The sequence below is a fragment of the Tursiops truncatus genome, chromosome 5 (assembly GCF_011762595.2).
Source record: "Tursiops truncatus isolate mTurTru1 chromosome 5, mTurTru1.mat.Y, whole genome shotgun sequence".
NCBI lineage: Eukaryota > Metazoa > Chordata > Mammalia > Artiodactyla > Delphinidae > Tursiops > Tursiops truncatus.
The window spans coordinates 77,681,163-77,703,833 of record NC_047038.1 but is presented as its reverse complement, the minus strand read 5'-3'; positions in this window follow the sequence as shown (position 1 = coordinate 77,703,833).

The following is a 22,671-nucleotide window of genomic DNA, read 5'->3' as shown; positions in this document are numbered from 1 at the left end:
TCCAGCTGATGGAGTGGAATGAATGGATGCCATTGGTGATCCTAACTACACATTCTACCCTGAAGTTGCAGGGGATCACTCCATGGGTACATCACATTCGAGTGAGGAGGGCCCCTGAGCCTGAAACTCTGGAGAGACAACCTGAGGCAAGAGACCCCTTTGACTACTCATGTGAACCTCTCCCTGACCTGAAGCTTCTCTTTCGAAAAACAAGTGAGGCAGTGAGCTTCAACATCAGGGCACGCTTTTGCCTACAGGCAAAAGACCAAGATACCTTGGGCTTCCCTGGTGTCTCAGTGGTTGAGAGTCCGCCTGCTGATGCAGGGGACACGGGTTCGTGCCCCGGTCCGGGAAGATCCCACATGCTGCGGAGCGGCTGGGCCCGTGAGCCATGGCCGCTGAGCCTGCACGTCCGGAGCCTGTGCTCCGCAACGGGAGAGGCCACAACAGTGAGAGGCCCGCGTACCGCAAAAAAAAAAAAAAAAAAGACCTAGATACCATAATTTTTAGGAAAAATTTTACATGTGACCATTATTCTCTTGCTAATATGGGGGCCATGTATTTTAAATTGTCTGGTGTCCTTTGTCTCCAAAAGGTTAGATAAATTTGTTTGCTCAGGGATATGAGTTAGTTAGAGCAGAGAGCTGGTGACAATCAAATACATCTAAAGGCAGCTGGGGAGAAGTTCTGCTTCTCTACCCGGGGTTATGATGAATTACAGAAGTTGGACCTGTGCTCCTCAAGAATGAGGAGGAGGATAAAAGACAGAGGACGGATTTGTCACCAAAAATGCCCATTAATAATTCCCTGGAAATAAAATTGATACTGGGTAATAAAGTCTCACCTTTTTTTTTCTTTTCCTTTGTTTTAGTCTAGTTTTACTTGCTCACAGGGTGCCGCGTGCAGAGGCCTTGCACACATTGCTTCAGACCAGAGTCCCCTGTGCGAAACTACTCAGCTCTGCTGTCCGAGTGCAGAAGCGCTGCGCTCAACATTGCAATTCATGTTGGAGGTGGCGGGCCCGATGTCGAGCTGCCGTGCCGGCACTGCGATCTGGAACCACACGAGCAGCACAGCTGCACCAGCCCAGGGAGAAATCTGACCCCTCCCCCTCCTGGCAGACTGGAACCCTATAAAGCAGCCCCTCACACAGCCTGTCGGGAGAGCCCATACTCTAGAGCGGGAGCTCGGACCTCGTCATTCTCTGATCCAAGAATAAACGATTTCCTTTGCTTCTGAACTGAACTCCATTTCATTCTGTTGTATCGAAGGACACCTAGCAGGAAGACCCTTGTTGGGGCTGGACTCAAAATTGTCAGTAATATTTTTACCTTATTTCCTTTGTGTACAGAGCATTATAGTTATCAGTGAGTTATAATCACTGAATAGTGAATTATTAATCTGCATTTTAAAAATAACATAATTACATAAATTCCAGTAATGTTCCAGTGGCTGATTTATTTAATTCAATATGTACAACTAACAGTGTTTCCTCATTATCATTATGAATACCTAATTGTTTTCCTTCCTCTTTGAGTCTCAGTGCACATGATTATCAGGAATGTATCCATGGTGAATTTTTATGCATTTTCAAGCCTAGATTACTTGATAAGTGAGCTGTTTACAACTCCCTATCCTTTTCATGCTTTCTTATCAAAGGTACAATTTACTATTTCTATCATATATCTTGAGTTATGATATATGGTAGTATATGGGTGAAGAACCTATTCTCTAAAGCCAGATGAATCTCTGGTTCCAAACCAGCTTTCCTAATTCTCAATTATTACTAATGTTTCTGTGCCTCTGATGCCTCATATGTGAAATGGAGAAAGGCTTATGACTTACCTCATGGGACTGTTGTGAGGGTTAAATGTATGTGCAGCACCTAGCTCATGACCTGGCTTATAATTAATACTCTAAAAATGTTTCTTTATAAAGAGTACCAGTATGGACAACTTAGATTGACACTCAGTTAGTTTACGTAGAGATACTAGATATATTTACAGAAAAGGCAATCATATTAATAGTTTGATGTATGAAAATACAGTGAAATGGTTTGGAAACTAAAGTCTCTATTCTTTTTATATTTTGGAGAAAACCTTGTCGCAAGAGGGAGGAGATATGGGGTTATATGTATATATATAGCTGATTCACTTTGTTATAAAGCAGAAACTAACACACCATTGTAAAGCAATTATACTCTAATAAAGATGTAAAAAACAACAACAACAAAAAACGTTGTCAATGTGAACCTCTGCAGATAGTGTATTATGAAACAGATGTTTGGAAAATGACAGAAGAAAATACAAATTCTGCTTTAAAACAATTAATTTCATCAGAATAACAGAAAAATGTTTTAAGAAAATAATTCATGCTGTTGTGTTTGTTTTAGTCTTGTTTTCTTTCCACCAAATTATTCCTCTGACTCCTATTTAGTAGATAATTGAGTGATAGATATGAAAGCTACCAAGTGTTACACATAGCTTCAAGCACATGGCTCCACTTTTTTACTATTTCCTAATATCACAAATAACAAGAGTATTATAAAAAATCTTTTAAATGACTGAATTTAAGTGACATAATTATAAGTTTTTCTTCTAAATTTTGAATAAAACTTGACAAAGTAAAAATTAAATACTAATTATAATTGAATATTTATATGATAGCATATATAGACATAAACATAACTTCTCTAAAATTATTAGGGACTTAAAATTTTTAATTTATGAAGAGTCCTTCATCTTTGAATTAGACATTGTAGGTCTAATGACATCCCTTCTCTCTCCTAGCCTCTCCTACTCCAGTACTAGACTCATTGAATACATCTGCTATTGCTTTATCCTCAGTCTCTTCTCATCAGTCTCTTCTGGCTGATTCTAGGTGCAAAGAATCTGAAAACCTCTTTTAGGCTGAATTTGAGAATTAAAGATACCACATTTAAAAAAATGTTTGTGCCATTGTTTTATGGTTTGATTTGTGATTATTTCTATTAGCCTTGAGATTTTTATATATTATTTAAACTACAGTGAATTACTATTGTGACAACTTAATATTTAATGTCACTCTGTTTTGTGTTCTACCTAAACTCTGGGTGATTCCAATATTCAACCCAGCTAATAATTCAACTCTTAATTTCAGCGAGTGGAGAATTTTAGAAAATCAAAAGATAGAGATAAGTTCAAGGGTTCTCCATGCCATTTTTCCCATATTCAAACCAATCTCCAACATTAATAATCACCTGTGTTGCTTTTAGCCCTCTGATTTCAAATGGAAAGCATCCTTTGTGTTAATATTGGGGGCAGACAAATGATGAGGGTAGAGGAGTCTAAAATAGCTGCAGCCTACAGACAGACCATACTCCCCAAAATTTATAGGTAATGTTATCATCCCTATATATAAACTCCTGAGGCTGAGGGAGAAAGTGATCATTTCCTAATAATAAATTCTTCTCAGCCCCATGTATTAATCCTGTTAGCACGAGCAATGGGCAAAGTCTCAGGGATAACAAAAATAACAATCTTTTTGGTGCATAAAAAATAAATAAAATAAAATTCAAAAAAAGTATCAGTCTTTTTGTAAATAGATTAGGGAGTGTATATTTAACAGAATAAAGCTATAGGATTCTAAAAAAAAAAAAAAAAAGCTATAGGATTCTAAACAAAAGAACAAAAGGAGGGAATATTGAATATGTACATTCAAACTTCCTCAGTACAAAAATGAAGACGTGGGAGTAGCTTACAGGCCAAGGGAAAAGTGACACCTGTGATGCTTTGTTTAGAAATAATAATTAAAAATTCATTAATTATTTCCATAAGAAGGAAAATGTGTACCTAGACTGGCAAGAAATTTCAAATCTCTAGGGAGGGAGAATTTCCTAAAAATCCCCTATTTCACAGACATTGTGATAACTGTGGATTCCACTAGTTATAACAAAATTAGACCTGTGTTCCTAAGCCGAAAGTAATCATGTTTCATGTCTTCAGATATCAGAACCGTGTCTCTCAACCATCACAATGGGTAAGGAAGGTAGAATGTCTCCTGCCCTCCACACTGTAGTAGCCTTTCTAGCTAGCTGCAACCACCTGTGCCTCTATAATGTTTCTCATACTCTGGCTTTCTCTCTTTCCTTCGCTTCTCTCCTTGTGTAATGTATCACTTTAATATGCATAAACTTTACCCTAGGAGGTGTTAAATTACAGATTACAGGGCCCGCCTGCAGAGTTTCTGATTTAGAAGAACCGCTTTATGACCCCAAACTTTGCATTTTTAACAAGCCCCTCAGTTGATTGTAATCCAGTTAGCACTGATGATATTTTAGGAAAATATGTCCTAGACTAGATAGATCATTGCACACAAGATTGACCCCCTCCTAGTTCTCCATGTAGTATTTAGTGTGCTTGCAAATTCCTGTTGTTTAATTTGCTTAAGACATTCCTTATTGCCGTACAATTTTCATAAATATTTCATCTCTCATTGCTTGCCTGCTCAGTTTTCCTGGGTGCTAGTGTACCTGTGGCCAATTTTTCATTCTTTTCAAGTTCTTATCCCACTGCCGTGGCTCTCTCTTTCTTCAGATGTTTTAGCTTTCTACTTTCCCAAGATGTAAGGCCTATCAGTAATGAGCTTCCTCAACTTCCCTAACTCCTTTTCCTTTCCAAGTGACTGTTTTCACTAGCTCTTAGCAGATTTTTAAACATGAGTTATAGAAAAAAATGCTTCTACATTTTTCCAAGCTTAGCCTCCTCTTTTCTTGATCTTATCTTTTTGTTTCTTTCCAGAGATCTTGCTAAATCAATTTTCATATAGGTTTTTATTTTACAAATAATTACTGACAATCCACTATGGGTCAGATCCAAATACAAGGAGACTCCTTTCACAAAATTAAATTTTTTTTCCCGTGACACTTAAAAATCAAACTCATGAATTCCTGTCACAGTCTAAAACACTTCCCCTTCTTACTTCTACTTCCTAATAACAAAATTTCCTTCCTCTTCCTGTTAGATAACTTCTTCAAAGAGCATCTCATCCCAGTTATTAACCCCTTCAGCCATCTGAATTTGCCACAAGCTGCTGCCATTCTTCTGTTCGATTCACAGCCCTTAACTACCACCTCCTCTTTTACTTCTTGGTACCATTTGATTCTTAAGCAAAACTTCATGAATCTAATCTCATAATTTCTGAGAAACTGAACTTTCTGTAGCATTTTATATTTTCTTTTCTCATTATCATTTCCTAACATATGACCCTGTTTCTGTGCTGGAACACTGAGATTACCAAAGTTCTGTCCAGAACCTCAGGTTTTCTTTCCAGGAGTTCTGTCCCTTAGCAATCTCAACTATAAAATAAGTGCAATCATCCATAACTCAGAGAAGTTACATCTATTAAAGGAAATTGTAGGTAATATTCACTGCACAGTTTCTGGTATACATAGTGCATTCATAATAGATATTACATGGCTATTATTGCTGTGGATTTATTGATAGTAATCATTATTGTGATGACTTCTAAAGTTCCATTACCTTTCTGAAACTCCAAATATGCATTTTCTATGTTTTGCTGACTATACCTGAAAGAGTAATTTGTGATTCAAACTTAAAAGCAGCTATGTCTAAAATATTATCAGTTAGGCCTTCATCAGTTTTGAGATTTCCACTACTTAGATGGTTTTCCACAATTACCTTTTCCTTCTGATTATTTAAATATTCTCGGTAATAAACCCACAAGTATTCAATTGGAGGAATACATTGTATTTCCCCAGTGTGTCTGGGAAACATATTTTCCAAGGGAAAAAAATAATTCTGGGTTACTAAAATATGGGAGGAGTAAGGCAGCTTGATACTTCACAAGAAGCATGTTCAGGTCCCTGACTTAGTAGCACAGAAAGGAACCTTGTTGCTGGAATATGGCTTGTGTTTTCAGAGGAGACCTTCTAATGAATACCATATAGGACCATACTTATAGAAATATTTTAAAGGACATCTCAAAGTAGCAATTTTGTGGCACTGAAATGTTTTTCATTAATATAGTTTTAATTTTGTTCACATGAGAAATTAAGTAGTTTGATATCTAAGGGTAATCAAAATAAACAGTATCACCTTCTTCTGGATATAAGCACACATATATTTTGAACTACCAGACATTAATTCATTAAAAAATATTTTTGAGTTGTAAACTATGTGCTCAGAACTGAGCCAGTCATTAGGAATTAATTGACAGATGTAGACCCTTTCCATGTAGCAAAATTTGCACTCTGTTGAAGTAGATATATCAATTACAGTACAGAATGATTAGTTATATAGCTGAAATACAAGGTGTTATAGAAGCAAATAAAGACGTTTTTGCTACTTTACAAGGTCTTATTCCCTAAGACACAATCTAAAGTTATATCTAATAAAAAAGAAAAAAATAGCTAAATGAACTATTATCTGTATAGTTAATGCTACTGTGTGCAACATTATGGTCCTGATGCTAAAACTTCATTATCAGAATAAAAATGAAGAATCGAACCACAAATCAATTCAGGTTTATCAACTGTGCCATTATCTAGAGAAAAATTAATGGACTTCAAATGTTCAATTAACTACTTTGAAAATGTTGTTAAGGTATAAACTCAAAAACTCAGATAATTTAAAGAATAATTCTTAATTCTTATGAACTCATCTTTTAGTTTCTCAGTCTCACTCCTAAATCAGCCATTCCTCCAAGAAGTCTTTGTGCCTTTCATTGGAGAATGGTATTAGAAACCAAGCGCTGGGTGGGCTTGTGGCTATTGGGGTGTCACTACTTCTGGGCCCTCTCTATGGACAAAGTTAGGAAATATAAATACATATTCTAACGCATGTATAGACACACATCTATAATTATTTCATTGTATGTTAAGTTAAAAAGAATCCATACTGATGTCTGCAACTCTAATTCAGTAGAACATGATTCATTCCAGTCTTCTTGCTTATCTGTAATTTCCATGTCCAACAGTGAGAAAACTTGTCTCCAACCATTCACCATCTACCATCCATTTAATTGTTTATTCATCCCCAGTATATGCAGAAAGGAGTTTCAGAATTGTTAACCCATATCTCTGTGAGAAACGTTTTGACTTTCAGTGAAAACACCATTTTTCAGTTACCGAAGTCAGTTATCATTTTTACCCACCCCCTTTAGTGAGCTTAGGCTCTGTATTTGTAATACAATTAGAGTCTTTTGTTACAGACTGCATTCCATCCTGAGATCCCTTAACTCCTGGCTGATTTTTTTTTTTAAATTGTATATAGTAAAGTTAATTGTTCATGATGTACAGTTCTGCAGGCTTTGCAAAATGTATAGAGTCATGGGCCTGCCACCTCAGAATCATAGAGAATAGTTTCAACACCCTAAAAATTAGCCTATGTGTTCTCTTTTAATCAACTACTCTCCAATTCTCCAACCCCTGGTAATCACTGATTTCTTTCCCATCCATATCATTTTGCTTTTTCATGAATATCATATGAATGAATTCCTATAACATGTAGCCCTTTGCATCTGGCATCTTACTCTCAGCAAAATGAATTTTAGGTTTATTTTAGGTTTATATGGATACATATGTGTGTGTGTGTGTGTGTGTGTGTGTGTGTGTGTGTGTGTGTGTATATAATTGTTCCAGCATCATTTTTTGAATTTTTTGAAATGACAATTATTTCTCCATTGAAATTACTTTGCATCTTTGTCAAAAAAAATTAACTGTATTGGTGTGAGTCTATTTCTGGTCTCTATTCTATTCCATTCATCTATGTCTATACTTTCACCATACCTGCCTTGAATACTGTGGATTCATGGTAATTCTTAAAACCAGGCGATGTGAGTCCTCTGACATTATTCTTCTTTCTTCAGAAAGAATGATAAATACAGTGCTATCAGAAGACAGTGTAGTGTAACAATTCTGAATATAATAGCATGGTGCAACTAATTCACAGTGCTCTTAAAACTTAGCCAAGTACATGTGCTCAAACTATGTTACATTTCTTTCTCTATAGTCACTAATGTACTCTGAGGTCATTAATGATTCACTTACATATTTAGTCAATCTATGAGTTTGCATAGAATGAATTTAGAGAGACCTCTTGAAATAATGACCTAAAGTAACTCTGAGACATGAGTTTTTTCAAGGACAATTTGGATGGCTTCCCAAAGGGTTCACTCAAATATTATGATTATTAAATTCTAAATCACTAACTCTAAACGGATTGAGGATAATATGAAGGAAATGTATTTGAATTTTGGTAAAATAAATTGCCCGCTTAAATGTCTGTGGCAAGACTTAAACTTTAAGTAGGTGAAATATTGTATAATTTCTCTAAACATTAGCATATATTTTATATATACAAATATAAATAATAGTCAAAAAATTAAGCCATAAAGAGTATCACACAGATAATCATTAATACAATTAAATGTTATTTTTTTGTGGCAACTGCAACTCTAATAATAAAATAGAAAAATTGGATTTCAAATTCTTTTCAGTTGGATCAGAAAACAGTATCATAAAGCCAAAAATGACAAATTTCATAAGTTTCTATTTTCAAAAACTTTATATATAATTTTTCAAGATATAATGCGATGTGAACATATAATTGGTATTTGGTGACATTAATACAAATAATTAGTTATGATCATGGACATTTTAAGCTATTTAGTTGCTTATCAATAGTTATGTCTTTTATTATTTCTCTTGAAACTTAGAATGTTGATAGCATTAGCTCTCAAGGGCAAATTCTAGCTAAATGAACATACCCATATAATGCAAACTTTAAGAGCAAAAATCTCCTTATAGGTAAAATGGATCAGATTGATCTTATATTTCTCAGAGAGTTATTGTGGGGAGTGGAATGTGTTATGATTATTTTTAAAAATCTATGTTTAATTCAAGGATTATGTGGTGACATACACTTTTGCAGCATTAACCAGTGTGGATCTATATAGATCTATATATTTTCTTGGCTGTGTTATCTTTTATGTTCCCTTAATTTATCCTCTCAGTCTTTAACCATTCAAACTATAACTTGGCCTCCATTTTCCAGAGATGTTAGACCATAGCTCAAATGCCAAGCCAAATACAAACAAATAAATAATTTTGTGATATTCTAGCTTCCAAACTCAAGAGCCTCCCATAAATAGCAGTTTGGGTAACAAACTAACTAACTTCTTGTCTTGTTGATTTTCTTGTTCTCTCCTGTGGGTTGAGAAGGGGGTACACTGAGAAATAAAGTTGAAGACTTTATTTATTTATTATTTTTTTGCGGTACGCGGGCCTCTCACTGCCGTGGCCTCTCCCATTGCGGAGCACAGGCTCCGGACGCGCAGGCTCAGCGGCCATGGCTCATGGGCCCAGCCGCTCCGCGGCACGTGGGATATTCCCGGACTGGGGCACGAACCCGCGTCCCCTGCATCAGCAGGCAGACTCTCAACCACTGCACCACCAGGGAAGCCCTGAAGACTTTATTTTTGAGGTGATCCTCAAAACAATCCCAACACCATACTCCTCTCAGACAAGATATTGAAGGTAGTGGTAACAAAACCATAGATAGTTTTGGGTACCAAGAAACTGAACAAGCATGTGCCTCATTTTTCATCTTGAACCTGGCAAGCAATAGAATTTCAGATCCCCACTGTAATAGTCAAAGTTTTCCAGAGAAACAGCACAGATATGATACATATAGATGATATAAAGATATACATGTAGATACAGATAGATTAGATATAGATAAGAAGAGATTTACTATATGAATCGGCTCATGTAGTTAGGGAGTATGAGAAGTCCAACAATCTGCCACTGGGAAGCTGGAGAACCAGGAAAGCTGATGGTATAATTCAATCAGAGTCCAATCTGAATCCAAAGGGAGCTAATGATATAACTCTTCATCTGAGGTCAAAGGTCTGAGAACCAGAGGGTTACTAGTGCAATTCCCAAAAGCCCGAAGGCTTGAGAACCAGGAAGTCTGATGTCCAAAAGCAAGAGAAGATACATGTCTCAGCTCAAAAAGAGAGAAATTTTTGCCCTTCCTTAGGTTATTTGTTCTATTTGGGTCCCCAAAGGATTGGCTGATGGCTTCCCACATTTGTTAGAGTGAATCTCTATTTAGACTACTGAATCAAATACTAATCTCTTCCAGAAACACTCTCACAGATACATTCAGAGATAATGTTTTACCAGCTATCTGGGCATTCCTTAGGCTAGTCAAGTTGACATAAAATTAAACATCATACCACCCAACATGGTATATTGGCAGAAGATTAGGCATGGTTATAAATTGAATCTGAGGCATCCAATCAAGTATTTTCTGGAACCCCTAGTCCTAGAAGAGCTAAATTCTTCTGTTTCTCTGATAAGTAGTTACAACATTACTAAGAAGAAAAGGGGAGCCAAAAGAATCCAGTGATTGTGATAAGAATATGCTGCCGTAGAAAGCAGTGTGAACCATACAGCTGGGGACATGGATACCTCATGAACGCCAGTGGTAAAGTATGAGGATAGCTATGAACCAGATGGATAAAGTAATTTTTAACAAACACCAGCAGAGACTTACATCACCCAATAACAGATGACTCCTCAACTAATGCCCTAATTCCTGAAACTTAGATACCACTTTAGGGAAAAAAAAGAGAGGGTGAAATCCTGAATTTGGAGAGATTATATGAAATTGACAAATATTATATTTTCTGCCATCAAGTTGCCTAGGTATTTTTTTTTATATCTTTATTGGAATATAATTGCTTTACAATGTTGTGTTAGTTTCTGTTGTACAAAGTGAATCAACTGTTGTACACATATATCCCCATATCCCTAGGTATTTTAAATAGAGATTAAATTAATGTAAGAACAATAAGCTTCTTTTATATTTTTCACATCTCAATATAGAGATTATAATCTCCATACAATTATAGCAAAGACACAACCAACACTAGGAAAAAAATTTAGTCCTAGAAAATAAATGTTAAATTCATATGCAAAAAAAAAAATTCTTACATTTAGCAGCATTTTAAAACAGAGGATACATGAAAAACACAGGTAAATCTGAGTTTTATTTCAATTGTCAAGTAATTTCAAAAGCAAAATGATATATTCATACTAAAATTTGTATAGTTACTATATTGTATAGTTATTGGTATTTCGCAATGTTAGAACACCAGTATTGTATTTTACCCTGTCATTTAGATTAGGGTAACAATACTTAGTTGGTAAGCCTACTGAAAGACTGCATGTATTTCAGAGATGGGTCTCACATTGAATTATCATAAACTTGGTTTAGATAGCATTTGGATTCTGGAAGTTTCTTAAGCCACTAACTATAACCAGGTGGTTTAAAAGAATTTTGTACTTATATTTATTGTGTATATGATATTGTATATATGTAGCAGGTACATGAAAACTGTGAAGATTAAACTCCAAAACCCAAGTATCCAGTGTTGATTCAAAAATACTTATTTGGCTGGGATATTTACATTTATTTGATGTTAGTTAAATCCAGGCTTCACTCTACCTGCATTAGGATGGTATGAAAGTGAAATAAATTTAGAGAAAATAGTCAAAGATTTTCAAGATATTTATTCATAATTAGTAACTTCTATTTTCCTTATGTACCTCACTGGGGATACTGAAGTCACAGTTATAAACTCCCATTCGTTGATACCAATGTCATGAAAAGGTACCAAACTGCTATGATTGCTTTTATACATTTTAAAGTGATTAAACCTACGTTCAAAGTCCCTGAACAAATAATAAACACCTCTAATAAATCTAGGTAGATTGATTGATAAAGTTAATATTCATATAGATATATGAAAAACACAGGTAAACCTGACTTTTATTTCAGTTGCTGAATACCTTAAGAAGCAGGATGGGGTAAGCAAGATCTACCTATTTATTGAATGATCTGTCTATAACTATGATATCATTTATGCAGGAGATAATACTTTGATTTATTTTGTTAAAGTTTTCTTTATCTCATTCCTGTAAGAATTAAGTGACTCTAGTATATTTCCCAGCTTTAAAATTCTATGATTTGCTTATCATTATTTGCTAAAGGACTTTGAGAAAATCAGTTTTTTTTCCAGCTGAAATGATAATCTTAATTGGGGGTAGGTGATTTTTTCCATAATAACAAAAGAACAATTCTAGAATCAGATATAATTGAGTTTGATTGCCAGCACCAACACCACTTTCTAGTAATGTGAATTTGGGCAGCCTACTGTAAGAAAAACTATGGTTTCTCATCTTGGATGTTTGTTGTAAGGAGTTACAATGAATGCGTACAAAGTCTTTAGCCCAATGAATCACTCAGGATAGACACTCTGTAAGTGGCAGTTATTGTTATAGTGTCAAAGCATAGTAATTAAGTATGTCAAACAGTATTTGACACAGAGATTTTCAATAGATAGTTATTGAACAAATTGATCCAATCTAACAGTACCTCTATTAATGGTCAATACTATTTTAAAAGGCTTTTTATTATATCTAGTTACTTTATAAGAGTTAGGACCTAACCTGCAGTATATTTAACTGCATGTGAATTATGTTATCAGGGATCTCTACTCCCACCTCAAAGGTAATGTTGGGAGGATTTAGGAGCTCTATTAAGTCCTTTGAGCTCCTTGGGGGAATGGTGCCACAGAAATACAAAAGGTTATTTGCACACGTATCACTGAAGCACCATGGGGACCCATGAAATTGGATCACAGTTGGCCTATCACTGAAGGATGACATAGGAATTGACTATTCTGGATGAATGCAGGCCTCTGGTGCAATTTGGGTTAAGAGATAGAAAAGTCAAACTGCAAGGCTAGTGAAGGTATTCCCTGAGCAATGAAGAGCTTTTCGAATGTTCTGCATCACATATCCTGTGAATAATGAACAGCTTTTATCATGCTCTGAATCACACATCCAAATAACCAGATTCTAATCATCTCTACTTCCTTTTATCTAATTGTCATATTTAACACTTCAAAGGAATATCTACCTCAGTGGGTAAATTAATTTACAGAAAAGATCTGAGTACTTTATAAAGGTTACGGCCAAAAGTACCAGCTACTCAAATGATCAATTAGACCAGTATTTCATTGCAGAACACATATTTTTATCTTGATTTTAATACATTAGCATTTATTGTTAGTTGGCTTTTCAATTTTTCTTTACTTTGATGTAAAACAAAAAATGACACAGTTCTACTAGGAAAACTCTTTTTTAATTTTTTTAAACCAACCATTGCTAGATTGTAATAATTACACTTAAAATTATTTGTTAGATTGTTGGTAAAAAGACACAACATACGTGTCTTATGTCTCCCTCACTCTTCCTGCTTAAGGCCTTGAATTACAAAGTTTATATTGCCAAGCCTGCTGGGAATTTTCTAAACAAAAGGGGAAATCTCTTCTCTCTATACTTATTTAGCTTCATTATCATTCAGTTAATTATACAGATAAAGGAAAAGAGGTTCAAAGGTAGTTGGAGTATACTGTAACTTGTGTTAAAACTGTACCCAACTGGAAGATATTGGGGCAAGATTATATCAATTACACATTATAGGAAATTTGCCTTATTACTTTTAAGATCACAAATCAAAACCCAGTTTGTTCATGAAGCAACTACGTATATCATAAAGGATTTGTTGGTAATGCTAAGAAGATGAGCTTTCGTAACTATAGCTCTCTAAAACTTGTAATAGTTTGAAAAAATGTTCCCTCCGTAAACATCCATACTGATGGATCCTGTCTCATATACAACTGCACAAAATACATTATCACCACCAACTTCACTGGAAAGATACAATAGATATGTGACTTCTGCTTCTCTTTGGCTCTTGCCATGTAAGATTTTCCATCCTTCTGCCTTTAGCCACATGATTAGCAAGGATTGCCTAAACCTGACACCTGGTCTTTGCACTTGCTCAGTGTTGATTTGACCTGGCAGAACTGAGAGATTAACCAGCAGAAGTCACTGTCACAGTTCCAGGCTTTGCCTCGTATTCATTCTACTCATCCTCTTCCAAACTCCATCCTCCTCTTCATTCCAGAGCTTCTATGGAAGCCTGTTGCTGTTATAAATTACCCAGTAGAGTCTAGAAACTGATTTTACTTTGAAACGTGGCTGCATTATTATTTTTTTGTCTTTTATATGCAAAGTCCTTACATTAGCATCCATATGCAGCTTTGCTTTTTTCTATCCTGGTGTATATAGACATAGCCATAGGAAGAGGATTTTCATTGCCATAGATTTTCCCTGTGTAATATAGTAATCCCTTGCTCCACGTCAACCACTTCTTCCAACCAAACCTGGGAACTAAAAATGATGCAGCATAAATGTCTCATATTGAGGAAAATAAGGAAAACTCTGTAAACTTGTGTTCTGTTCTATAAAGGGTCAGGAAAAGGAGACATCAACAAACAGTGATGATGGAAAAGAAAATTTAATGTGTTTGTTTGAGGGGAGGGTGGAAGTAAGGAAAGAAGAAAGAAAAGAAAGAAAATGCATATCGCAGGAGTGCCTTAAGGGACACCTATGTGGTGTTTACTGCCTTTTTACCGATCTGAAAACTGAGGATTACTAAATCATACATAGCAAATCTAAAAATAGGAATTGTGTCCCAAACTGTGCACCACAAACCAACTCTTTAAGCTTCAGCTTTTTTCTTCTGTAAAATGAGGGTAATAATAATAGTTATCCCATAAAGTTATTGTGAAATTAAGTGAGATAATCCATTAAAATGGCCTCACACAGTGCCTGGCACATAAAAAGTACTTGATTAATGTTATATAATTTATCATTTTTATTATTAAAACGTTAAACAGTCTGCATCAGATTCTCAGGAGACCAAACACAAAATTGTGCAGATAATCCCTAGGATGTGTTACCACCTATACCTAAATCTTTGTCTCAGATTTGGCTTTTGGGAAACGACACCAAAACACTTCAACCAGTCAATTGATGTCCCTTGTCATTGTTTCCTCTTCTTGCAAAACTGAGCTGATAACGTGTGTTCTTCCTGTCCCTCAGAGCACTCAGAATACAACTTAAGTAAGGCAACATTCCTCTGTTTTGAAAGACTCCTTCAGGGAATTTCTGTTTGAGCTGTATGTTTGCTATATTACCTTATACCAACATCTTTACTTCACGCAGACTTGGTTTATACTTAGCTTCAAATGGGATATTAATATATATTCATTTATTCAACTGATTTTTATAGAATACCTTTTAAATGCCTGATATAATGCTGGGATAGATGGTGAACAGATCTACTCTCAACCTATAAAGAACTGATTATAGTTCATTGGTAAAGACTTACCAGGGATTGGAAAATTACAATGTTGTATAAAAACAGGGCATTAAAAGTCTAATTCACCATTCTATAGGACAAAATACAGAAGGTTCTTAACCAGCTGCAGGAGTAGGAAAAGAGTTTCTTGAAGAGACAACTTATAGGTTAGGCATTGAAGAAAAAGTAAGAGCTAACCAGACCTACAAAGGTGTGGAGAAGTAAAAAGCTTTCCAAATATTGGAATAGCAGGGGCAAAGACCCAAGCGCTAAAGCCTCTGAAGAACATTTAGACAACAAAGTTCAATATAGATGGGATGTAGCCCGACCTATGGGAAATTAAAATTCATGGGGAAGCACTTTGAAAAGTGTAATATGCTATATAAGTGTAAGGGATTATATCTCTAATAAATTCTCTCTGGTGAGTAAAAGTAAAAAAAAAAAAAAAAAAAAAAAATACAGGATTAAAAGTCTGTTTGATTTCAAACACATTATTTATTTTTCCCTAAGCCATAACAAAGCATCTAGTTAAGTTTAAATGCTCTTTATTTCTTCTAAATTTCCCCTTTTATTTGCACTGTGATATTTTGGTACCATTCTAGATATAAAAAAGATTGCATTTCCCTATAGGGTTTCCTGAAATTCAGTTACATTTGTATTTGGCCCAATTATCTAGTAAAAAGAAATGCTATGAGTGCTATACACATTTATTCAGGACAAAGTTGTCATAACTACATAAGTAACAATCAGAAATTCATACATGATAGAATAGCTCACTGATACGTAATTTACAAAAGATCAGAAGAGGAGAGTAAGGGAATTGACTGTCTCCTAAGAGGAAAGTCAATCTATTACAGATTTCCAGTTCCACAATTGGGGAAAGTGCCTTCTGATAATGAGGGACTGCTGTGGTGGATATGGAGCAGGGATTCTGAATACCAGTCCACTGACAGGCTACATTAGTATCCCCTGGGTGGCTTTAAAATTGATCTTTCCCTTTGAGCTGATTCTGTTTCTGGGTCTGGATTCCTAGTGTAAGATCCAGGAATTTGGGGTTTAAAACTAAATATGGTAAAACACTGACAAAAGCTGCAACTTTTTTTATTGAAGTATAGTTGATTTACAATTTTGTGTTAATTTCTGCTGTACAGCAAAGTGATTCAGTTATACATATAAATACATTTTAAAATATTCTTTTCCATTTTGGTTTATCTCAGGATATAGAATGTATTTCCCTGTGCTATACAGTAGGACCTTGTTGTTTATCCATTCTATATGTAATAGTTTGTACCTGCTAACCCCAAATTCCCAAGTCCATCCCTCCCCGACCCAAAAGCTGCAACATTTTAAATCCTTCCAAATATAAAATATGCTTGACTTTTGACAGCATCCCCCTCCAAGCCTCCAGTTCTCTGGTGCCCATTGGTAGAATAGAGTCATCCTGCACTTGTGGGAATAGAGTTTCTAGATTCAAATGATACTCCCATCTAAAAAATTCAGAGTCTGAAAAGATTTGATGACAACATTTGAACCAGTCATAAGTTCATGTAAGGAGAAGGGGTGTGTCGGGAAGGCTCTGTAGCTCTCTGGGAAAATAACCTTCCATTGGTTTCTCTTGATAAGGCTAACGTTTTAGGAATACACTCAACTGTAGACTATTGTTTGTCATCTAAGTTGAGGCCTCAGTTTTGCAAGTGGTTTAATCATAATGGGCTCACATCATTTCCTGAGATATGCAGAGATTTGTATCCTTTGAGGAGGAATTTATTGGTTAAGAAAATGAACACAGCTTAACACATATTTGAAGTAGTAGACTTTGTAACAATGAGGGGAGAATGACAGATTAGAAAGCCAACAATAGCAATTTTAGGAAATATCTATCAAATGTTATAATTGCTATTACCAAACAAAAAGGCAACAAATAATGAAGATATTCCAACAAGACATGCTTTCATCATTGAGTTAAAAATAACATGAATGTTGGAAAGCTAACACAGCTTATCGAAGTATCGTATATATAGAAAAGCTAGGGACCATTTATCATATGACTGTATGAGGTCATGAAAATTGAAGTAAAATAAGGATTTTAGTTCAATATGGTGCAGATAATATTCATGGCCTTTCCATGGTTCCAAGGCTGTGGTTCTTTGTATACTCAAAGAATAATGTTCAAGGCCCTTAAATGTATAATTGGAAATGATATACTGTTGCATCAGGTAATAGGAAATAAGGTAGATCAGCCTTTAGTGTGAGGATATATGTTAATCTTAATAGGACATGGACTATGCTTAATTGTTACTATGATATGGACAGTGCCAGAGGCTTCAAATTCTTCTAGTGCCCTTGTTTGTCTCCCTGTTGATGTTGGGTTTCCCTAAGAACTTTTCAAATAGAGTTTGCATCTTTGCAGCCCTGTCAACTGTAATCAACTGCTAGTATACTGGAGCCCTACTGGTGTGGTGGTAAGATGAGAGGAAAAGGAAGCTTTCCATAATTATAAATGAAATCTCGGTCTCTTAGTGAGTGTTTCTTTGTGCTTTGGCATTCTCACGTATTTTTCCAGTGCTCTTTGTCTTTTTTTTTTTTTTTCTCATCCTTGGGTGAGACAAAAAGGCTTAAGGGACTTGAGATGGCGGAGATCCCTTCCCCCAGCTGATCTAAGGGCTTAGTAAAGTATTTTCCCCCTGGAGAGTAAGCCCCACTTATGGAGGAGAAGGTAGCAGGCTTTTCACAATGATTACTCTTCCCCTCCCCATGCCAGAGCATTCAATGAGAGGATCTTTCTTTCAATATCTTCAATGTACAAACTTAGTGGGGTTGCTGGATGTAAAACCCACAAAAGTTGGGGGCCACCTGTAAGACTGAGGCCTTTATGAATTTCCCAGGCTTATGCTAGTCTACATTCAGTCTCATCAATCCATCAAAATTACCATTTGCGTGTTTCTATCACTCATGACTCTAGCAAATTCTGCTTCACTTAGGCCAATCTCAGATGTGCCTATTTGGATTCACCCATTTTTCAATATTTCTTAATAGTGATGTGCCCTACAACCTCAGTTCTCAATGTGTCCAAGAAGAGTTGGTGATTTTCCATTTGTTCAGTTTTCTTTTGTTTTAAGGGTGGGACTGACATTTTCCAACCTCTTTATATGTTGGCTATAAAATAGTTAAGTCCCTGTTATTTGGATTTAATAGACACTTCCTTAATGACTACTGACATTGGACATTTTTTCATGTTTATTTGCTACTGGTATATCTTTGTTCCCTCAAATGTTCAATTTCTTTGTACATTTTCTTGGGTTATGTTACGAGGTGAATTGTGCACCCCCCCAACCAAATGCATATGTTAGAGTTTTAACCCCTAGTATCACAGAATGTTACTCTATCTGTTGTTTGGATATTTTAAACCTTTAATTAAGGTTAAGTGAAGTTATGAGGGCTGTAACTAACCTGACATGACTGATTCTTACCAGAATAGATTAGGACATGGATGCAGACATAGGGATGACCATGTGACAACACGGTGAGAAGGAAGCTATCTGCAAGCCAATGAGACCTTTAAAGAAACCAAGCCTGTAAACACCTTGACCTTGTACTTTGAGCCTCCAGAACCGTGAGATAGTTAACTTCTATTATTTAAGCCAACCAGTTTGTAGTATTTTGTTATCGCAGCCTTAGCAAACTAATACAGGTTACTTGCTATTGTTGGGTTGAATAAGGTCTTCTCCAAAATGAATGTCCACCCAGAACCTCAGAATATAACTTTATTTGGAAATAGAGTCTTTGCAGATGTAATTATTTTAGGATCTCAAGATGAAATTATTCTGGATTTAGACATGGCCTTAAATCCAATGACTCGTGTCTTTATGATAAGAGCAGAAGACAGTGACACACAGAGCAGAAGCCTACGTGAAGATGGAGGCAGAAATTAGAGTGATAGGTTTGTCTGTGAGCAACTTCCAAAATCAGAAAGGGTTGTCTGTCAGCAACTTCCAAAATCTAAGAGAGAGGCATGGGACAGTTTTTCCTTCAGAGCCTTCTGAAGGAACCAACCCTGCTGATACCTTGATTTCAAACTTCTACTTTTTAGAGTTATGAGAGAATAAATGCCTCTTGTTTTAAGCTACCAGTTGGTGGTAATTTATTATGGCAACCCTAGGAAACTTATACACTTTGTCTTACTGAATTTTTAAAATTTATTTATGTGTAACTCCACTCATATCTCATACTAAATCACACGGAAATGGCTGACACCAATGGGCACAGATATATAATTCCCTCTAAGAGGGACAGTAAATAATTGCTGATAATAAATGTAGCCCATCACACTCAGTTTTATATGTTTATATACATAATTATAAACATTTAATTATAAACATTTACTTCTATACTAATATATTATGGATATCTCAGACATACAGAAACATTTAATGGATAAGGCTAGATTATATAAAAATGTAATGATGTTTATTAATGCTATAAAATCCATATGTTCTCACTCTGTGGTTAAATACACTATATTATGTATCATACTTTATTAAAATTTTGATATAAGTTTGTGATATTACATTTAAAGTTCTAATATCCACATTTTACTTATGTCCATAGCTGGTTTTACTGGTGATCATAAATGGAAAAGATATATAACAAGTTACATATACCCAAATGGAAGACCCATATCATTTGCTGTGTTCTCTACATCATGGGTCTTCTTCAGTTTTATATCCTGTTATGCAAGAGTTTCTCTTAGACATGTTGACTTTTACATTTACCACAGTTAACAAAACCAGCTGCAGCTCTTCATTTGGAAGATTTTTACATAAGGTAGAATATTTGATTCCAAGTTTGCTGCCTTTTTTCCCCCATGGGACACACCTGTTACTTCTTATTTTTGAACTTAAACATAGTTTTAAGTATTAAATTCCCTAATGATGGAAACATTTTCAAAAATACATTAAAAAATTACTTTCTACATAATGAATTTCTTCAGAAAAGCACTGCCGTATCTTATTATTTGTAAAAAATGTTTCCCTTGCTTTGAAGGGAATGATTAATATCCTTTTTCTCTTGTAAAGTCTCTGTTGCATACTCCTGCCTTGTCACTTGTCACCACATACCATGTCAGCAAATGTGGGATGGTCCTGTTTTGTAAACTCATCTAAAGTTCTATATGAACAGTTAGCCAGCATCCCTGTGTAAGATTAAAAATCTTCCTGGTAACACTTTATCTCATTACAAAGCATTATAAAGCATGGTAATAATTATTGTTCATTTTCAACTAACCATATGAATAATATCATAAAAACTTCTGATTTTAAATTATGTGTTGGCATTTGATTACCTTACATTATGAACTGAATACATTTCATATATTCATAAATTTAATTTATGAATTTTATTTTATAACCAAGGCAGATAAATCAATATATCATGTTTTATTTTTAAACTCATATTTTCCTGGTAAAATTTCTAGCAAACTTGATTAGATTGTTCTTGTTTTAACCTCATAATATTTCCAGTGAAGAATTATAATAAGGTGTCTTATCAGCACCATGATTTTCTTTTTATTCACTTGTGCTTATATGAAATATGTCTTTATAAGAATTTTTAAAAGGCAAACTTGTATTCTGTGAGGGTCAGTTTCATTAAGTTGTGGTATGGAGGTGATATGATATGTAAATGTACATAATCTGGAATATATTGCAGTAGGCTTCAAGTGAGTGACAATGCAATTGTCACTGTGCTGCACTCCAGGCCTTCCATAGGGTATGAGATGGCTTGTCTGTGACAGGTGACCACCTCTCATACAGACTGAGACAAAGGCTTGTTGGTGTCAGATTTAAACACATTATCAAAAGATTCTGTGGTATTTTTCTCATACCAACTGTTGGCTTTCACACCTTGACAATGTTTTATAACTCAGTTTTGATCACTATGCTTTTAGGGAAATTTCAAATCGCCTCCCTTACCAGATCTTCTCCTACAAGATCAGTTCTGTCCTGCTCCTTTCCTTATCCCTCATTCCAGTCAATACTACAGGGAAAAAATAAAGTAAAATCAAATATTATAAATATATATTATATATATATATATATGATGGAGGCAGAGAGAGAGAGACACAGAGGAAGAAACAAAAGTCCATCTTTAGTTTGAATTTTACATCATCTTTGTAAATGATTTTATATTTAAAATCATTTCCTAAGAAATTTTCTTTTAGTTTTTAAATTGTTACAGTGGCCTATTTTAACAGCTTTAAGATTTGGTTCATACATCATACAATTATTCTACTTAAAGTCTGTAATTCAAAGGCTTTTAGTACATTTACAAAGTTGTGCAACTGTCATTGCAATATAATTTTAAAATATTTTTATCATCCTCCCCGAAAAACCCTTTAGACATTAGTAGTCACTACCCACCCCCAGGCATAGGCAACCAGTAATCTACTTATTCTCTCTATAGATTTGCCTATTCTGGACATTTCATATAAATAGAATCATACAATATATGTTCTTTTGTAACTGGTATCTTTTGCTTAGCATAGTCTTTTGAAGGTTCTTCCATGCCATAGGAGGTGTTGGTACTCCATTTCTTTTGATTGCTAAATAATATTTCATTGTATGAATAGACTGCATTTTGGAGACATTCATCACTTGGTGGTCATTTGGGTTATTTCCATTTTTTGGCTATTATGAATAATTTTGTTATAAACATTTATGTATATTTATGTGGACATATGTTTTCATTTCTGATAGTATATACTTAGGAATGGAATTACTAGATCATGGATAGCAGCTCTGTATTTAACAGTTTGAAGAACTACCATCCTGTTTTCCAAATACACAAAATGTATGATGATTCCAATTTCTCTGCATCCTCATCAATGCTTATTATTTTCTATCTATTTTATTGTAGCCATCCTAGTGTGTATGAAGTGACATCTCATTGGAGGTTTGATTTGCATCTCCTTAATGGCTAATAATTTTGTGCATCTCTTCAGAGCTTATTGGATATTTGTATGTCTTCTTTGAATAAATACCCATTCATATCCATTGCCCATTTTTATTGAGATATTTATCTTTTCATTATTGAGTTTTAAGTGTTCTTTTTATATTCTGATTAAATTACCTTATCAGATACATGACTTGTAAGTATTTCCTACTTTCTGTGGGTTTTCTTTTTACTTTCACCTTTCACTTTTAACTTTTTTGTGGGTCTGAAATTCCAAAGGTTTTTAATTTTGATGAAACCCAATTTATCAGTGTTTTTGTTTTGTCACTTGCACTTTTAGTGTCATATCTAAGAAACTATTGACTAACACATGGTCATGAAAATTTACTTCTATGTTTTCTTCTAAGAGTACTACAGTTTTAGCTCTTATGTTTAGGTCTAT